The sequence below is a fragment of the Rhipicephalus sanguineus genome, chromosome 11, assembly GCF_013339695.2.
Source record: "Rhipicephalus sanguineus isolate Rsan-2018 chromosome 11, BIME_Rsan_1.4, whole genome shotgun sequence".
NCBI lineage: Eukaryota > Metazoa > Arthropoda > Arachnida > Ixodida > Ixodidae > Rhipicephalus > Rhipicephalus sanguineus.
Genome location: NC_051186.1, coordinates 108,246,907 through 108,252,993, shown reverse-complemented (window position 1 = coordinate 108,252,993; position 6,087 = coordinate 108,246,907). Strand labels below are relative to the sequence as shown.

Sequence of the window (6,087 nt, the reverse complement as noted above, 5' to 3'; positions counted from 1 at the left end):
TATGTTGTATGAGTTAAGGTTAGCTGATGGGTTTAGGCTAGGGCTGATGCTTTGAGTGCATTGCAAGCAACAAACGCTGAACCAATCACTCATAGAAGACAGCAATCAGAAAATAGCAGGTGCATTTGTCTCCGAAGATTAATTACAATGTTCCTTTGTTCTGACATATGAAGGAATTGCAGAAAATCGAAGTGGTGGCTCACGTTAACTGTAATGCACAACAGTTGGAGAAATTATAAGCGCCGAGTTTCAGCCCATGCCGCCATTTCGTAGGTGAACATTGAGCAAAGAAATGGCTTCTGCTCATGCACTCCTCGTCATGTTACTGCCCGTTCTTTTGTTCCTACTACAAGATGCACATGCCTACAATGGTGTGGAAGAAAGAAGGAATACCCTAGGTATGAAAGCCCACTTCTTTCTCCCTTGAGAGGGAAGAATTAGTGATCGAGATTATAAACAAATGGTAGATCTCACGCTTTGTGGGAGTCGTTTCATGCAAAGCAGTCAACGAGTAGCAAGCACACTATGCCACAATTTTCGCTTTGCGCCAAGCGTTACGAGGCGAATCGACGTCGTTTGTAAAATGAGTAGTTGTGTGCATATTGTCGGATCGCCCAACATGTCGACAACACTGGCGTGAAAAGGGCAGCTCGTGGTGCGCCGTTTCATAGACACACACTTTGCAGCAGAGATGTGACTTTCGTTGCAAGAAAATGCCCATAATGCTGCGATGGTATTCGCATTCTTAAGCAGCGGTTGTCGGCGTATTCTAGCATTGCTTTACTATATCTTGCTGAGTCACAGGGGCACATGTATTATACTTATCACATTGTTATAAAAGAGGATAGCCAACATTGTAACCATATTTGACGTTTTATTGACGTTGCAATTGATTAGACGGGCTTAAGCTAATAAACCGTGTGCCATCGGCGTGATATAATAAATAAAATGTACGCAATGTTTCGTAGAGAGTGTTGCAGTGGCACTCATAATAATTGTCCATATCTATTTATTCGGTAGTCGCATTGCACCCATTGTTGCTATCAGATATTAGCAATCTTACCGCAACGAAAACAGGCTTAACATATTTAAGGATTGTAATTATCCTTAGTAACCATAGACTTGTAACGCAAGTCTAGTATAACGTTAAGAGGTGGCTTTATAGCAGATGGAACGTCATGCCTAGTTTTCCTGAGCAATGGCTAACAGTTTACTGAATTGGACTCCAACTCTGACGCAGCACTGAACAATAATTTCCACTGGTGTAATTATATGGAAATAACAAGCGTTTCCCGGATAAAGAGCGACAATATTTGACCTACATTTCATTTTTTTTCAGTGTGTAACAGAGACGAAGGACTATGTAGACTTACGGATCGTATGTGTTCGTTTTACCATTTACAATATTTCACATTCAATGTTCAGGCATTTGTGAAACTTCAGTGTGTAGTTCAAGTGCATTACCAAAGCGGACCCTTTCAAAACGTATTCTACCACGTCGTTTCAAGAATGTGGTACAAGTTATTCACAGCATTTCGTATATGATTAACTTACAATTTATTGATCATGAGTCATAGCCACCGCAGATGTCAACATTTACACATACACTATACATTATAACATTGAAACATGCAATAGTAGATGCATTAGAATGTGGTTGATCATTCACATTCCGAAGGATCTTGAAATGTCACCCGGGAAATCCGGGACTACTCAGTACCTACTAATAGAGACTGTTCGTGTGCTAGTTTTTAGAAACATTAGCTACAGCGGAGGCATAAGTTTACCTTCGTACTTTTAATATTTAGTTATAGTCAATGCTACAATGTATTCCTACTACAAGATTCGTGTTTAACATTATTTATTACTCCAGATATGATCTCCATCATCAGCATTATTTTCTTCATAACGGACGCCGGCCAATAAAGCATCGACGAAGCAGCAGTTATATTAATGGTGAAAATTCCTTTATATTGCTTTGGATCTATTGGTCTCTCAGCCACAATTCGTCGCGGACATTTTTTTTTTGTCCGCGAGGTATTGGTGAGAGGAGTGGGTGAGGACCGTATAATAATGCCAACGGTCTTAAATGATCCCGACGCGCCTTGAAAAAATCTGGTGCAAAGCAGCAAAGGAAGAAAGATCTCGCCGTGTAAGCTGTTTGCAGGACCATTACATGATGTGGATGGTTAAGGAGAGCGAACATGCGTATCGGTTACCTGCTACTTTATAGCAGAGTTGTATGCTATAGTGAAGTCACATTCTTCGATCGGAAGAATTCAGCGACCATGACGTCGACGCAAGTTCTTGAGGCCAGCATAAGACGTCCTGGTCCTTAATTGTAATATAGTATAATCGTCATACCGTCCGAATGGGCCGTATTCATTACCCTCGTCCTGCTGACGCTAACGACAGAAACGCACAATGTGGCCACGATATCCACAGCAGTAGCAGACTGCACGAGCCAACCGCCACGGTGGAGGAATGGACTGAGTAGGCGTGCTGCGAGACATGGAAACCAGGTGGGCCGGTGTTGTTCAACAAGCATCGAATCAACGAATGCTGATAAAACAGGGGATACATGAGCGTATGTTGTTTGGAGCTTTGTGACTGCACAGTAACTTAGAATAGTGTGGGTGTGGGCCACTTGGTGATTCATGATTAGTAAAGTTAACCGCAAAACTGAACGGCACACAGAAAGATACAACTCGAAGCTATGTATGACTTGGTACTATTTCTATCGGTGGTTTGGCAGTTACCTTTGCTAATCATGACAACAGAGTTCACATGCGATGTGTAAGCCGTACATTCAAACACCTATAAGCAACAGCACGCAAAGAAATGCTGGATGCAAGGGGAGCTGCCGATAAGTCGCCAGTAGACTGCAGCTCATCCGTATAATTGCACGGATCATCTTTCGCAAAGAAGGATCGGAGTGGTGGTATTTTGATTGACGTACAGCTGCAACCATACAGATTCCAGATCATTAAGACGATGGCACGTAGCCACACCAGTGGCAGTAGCCTGATTCATTATGACCACGGCATTAAATGCAACGGCGCTGATGACTTTAGTAGGTGGAAGGTTGTCTGATTTGGTCATGGACGCGTCGGAAAAGACGTACATAATCTATTTAGGATGTATAATATTCGCAAAGTTGTTGCTTCCGAGCGCACACTCTTTATTTACGAGGGCGAACGAACCGTGAGACCACCGAATATACCAAAGGCGTTATTTCTTTAAAGTTATTCCAATCAGCGAAGTCAGTCTCGTGAGTAAAAAATTGTGTCTTAGCTACGCCCGTGAGAAATAACAAGATACTGTTGTGCCAGGGTTTCGCACCAAAACTTTGGTACTTCGGCATGGTATTCAAGCGGAAGAATTTCGATGAAAGTAGCGTCAGCAACGACGGAATTCCTTATGTAGCCAGCGTCCATACAGGGAGGTGTATGATGGCGCCAACCCCAGCAGGTGTCCTTTGTAACCAACGGCAACCCGTGCTGTGCGCCTGAAATAACCAACGCCCATTCCCCACGTAACGGGCCTCAAGCTCTCTCATCCAGCCAAGCATCTGACCAACGGCAGTTTCTACTGGGGGTTCGATCGCGGCTGCGGCGTTGACGTTTCAACGGACGCGAAAGGCTAGAGGCCCCTGTACTGTGCCATGTCAGTGCACGTAAAAAAAAAAAAAAACACCAGATGGTGGAAACTTCCGCAGCTCTCAACTACGGCGTGTCTCATAATCACATCGATGTTTTGGCACGTAAAACCACACTGGTTACTGCAAATCATCAAGAGCGGCTCCGGATTGGCTTGCTTCTTGTGTCCGTGCTTGCAAGCCCTGTCTGTTAGAATGAATGGCTACTAACTAGCTTAGCTATCTGTTATCCTAATGAAGCGTGTCATCGGTGATTTCAATATAAGGAAGTTTCAGTGCTGCCGCAGATGAATACGGTAGAGATAAAAATTAAACATCCCCTGGAGCGAGCCGTCGTATGTTTGGGTTGCACGGGATCTTTGCGCAGTCTTATTCGTTATTATGCCAGTGCATTGTACCTGCATTTCTTTCGGCTTCACAGCTGAGGTACGGCCTCTACGAGGAGAATTTCTGTGCCAATACATCATACTGCGATCACCAGATCGCAGGTTCAAGAAAATGGATTTTGTGCTATTGAAGCTAGTTCTCGGTACTACCATGTTACCATAATTTTTCATGCACTATTCGTGCTCAAGAGTTGCCTGTCGCGACTACTCTTTGTTTATAATATGAAAATTCAGTTTACCTAATTTCTGATATATTCAATAGCCATTTAACCTACTTTGTTGAATCGAGCGTTCCTGTATATATATATATATATATATATATATATATATATATATATATATATATATATATATATATATATATATATATATATATATATATATATTGTTTATTTGTTTTATTTATTGTTGTGAAACAAAAGGCTCCTATATAAGAAAGCTGACATCCACGAAAGAGAGAACGCAACTGGCCCGAGGCGCGGGAGCAAGGAGTTCTTACGCTGTGCTCGCTTGGTCGGCCAAGGCAATGAGCAACGAAAGGTGACGCTTAACCGAGGAACGGGGATTTAAGAGCTGCGCTTCGGGAAATATACTTGATAGTGATATACACATTCGAGCAAGCGTCCATGTTTCCTGACATATGCAAAATTTTATAAGATTCGATATACTCAGAAGGTGTATGACCTTGTTGGGAGCTGTGTTTTGCGGAGGCAAGGAACACACATGTGCGCAGTTCGAAAAACACAGAATAGAGGGATGTTTTCGCAACAGTGAAACCCATTCCTCCACTTGGTGGTGGGGGCATCTCGGTGTTAGTGAAATCTCGTCATATTCAGAAAGGGTAAGGCCTAATGCTCCTTCAAATGTTCGTTCCTTTCAAAAATATACAGTTGAGAGTTAGCGCTCGTGCGCGCTAAAAAAGTTTGTGCGCGCGAAAAAAGTTTAAGTAAGGCCTAATGGCTTCAAAGCGAGGGGAATCAGTTGGAGGAGGAACGGGAGAAAACCTGCTGCATAGTTCCGACAAAACATCAGTCCTGTGCGGTTGGCTGTGGCGGTGTTGTGAGCGCTCGATTATTACGACGGAACGGCCGGAGTTCACTCCAACCTAAATTCATTCCAACGCATTCACCTCAAAACATTTAAACTTTCGAAAGTGCCGTGGACGATAAAGCAACATAATGGAAGGGCGAAACGTATTGACGCATCTCCATTTTCAAGTCGCACACTATACGGCCGACTAGCATCTGGATCGCATATGTTTTATAATAGCTTGTTTTCATTTATGTGAGTTGCGCATGGTTGTATTCATATTGTTTTTTTTTTTTATCTTTAAAGCCTGCAGGTGCAATGGCCATTTACGCTATGGAAGGTATTTGCAGGATTGGTACCACTACGACCAAAGACGCCACCGGTGCATTAGACGAGGTTTCGAGAAGAACTGTAACGGATTTCCATCACACATTGCGTGCCATGCAGCGTGCGTAACGCGGATAGGTTAATCCCGTACGGCATTCTGATTTCCTTAAATTACTTGAATAATAAAGCGTTTCTTACGAAAGCATGTTGCTTATGTCTCCGTTTACTGGAGCTACAGGCGAAACGCTGAACGGGACATACATTTATTGTATGTGTGATCCAACGCTTTACAGATGTTGAAATATTTCGCGTTGGTGCACTAAATGCTCTCTGGAGGACAAAGTGTAATGTCGACTTGGATCATTGTACAAATTTGAACATCCGCACTTTGAGAGAAATAATTCTACCCTTTCATTACTATAATCGCGGGATGGTTCTTCTGTTGGGCCGTTCCAGACGCCGGCGAACGACGTTAACAAGGTGAAATACGCCATGCCTATGCCGCCGGCAAACAGCGTTCTACAGACTGTGGCTACCTAAAAGAAGTCTAACAGGAGTTTCTGTGTTTTCGTTTTCTGAATATGCACGACAGTGCGCCTGGCGAGATCGCCAGGCGAAGCTGTTGGTGCGATCGTGCCAGCGCCGGCTGGCGAGATCGTCAGCAGGATTTGCTGTTGGAGCGAGTCC

At 43.4% G+C, this 6,087-nt stretch overlaps 1 long non-coding RNA gene across 2 annotated transcripts; it reads left to right on the top strand.

Annotated features, from left to right (window-relative positions):
* Positions 1-242: 242 nt before the first annotated feature.
* LOC119374077 (uncharacterized) lies at positions 243-5,602 on the top strand. 2 transcript variants are annotated; one of them, XR_005180085.2, is made up of 4 exons: positions 243-398; positions 1,340-1,378; positions 1,874-1,956; positions 5,380-5,602. It is a non-coding gene; the product is annotated as an uncharacterized LOC119374077 (long non-coding RNA). The 2 variants fall into 2 exon arrangements; XR_005180084.2 differs by lacking the exon at positions 1,874-1,956.
* Positions 5,603-6,087: the final 485 nt, after the last annotated feature.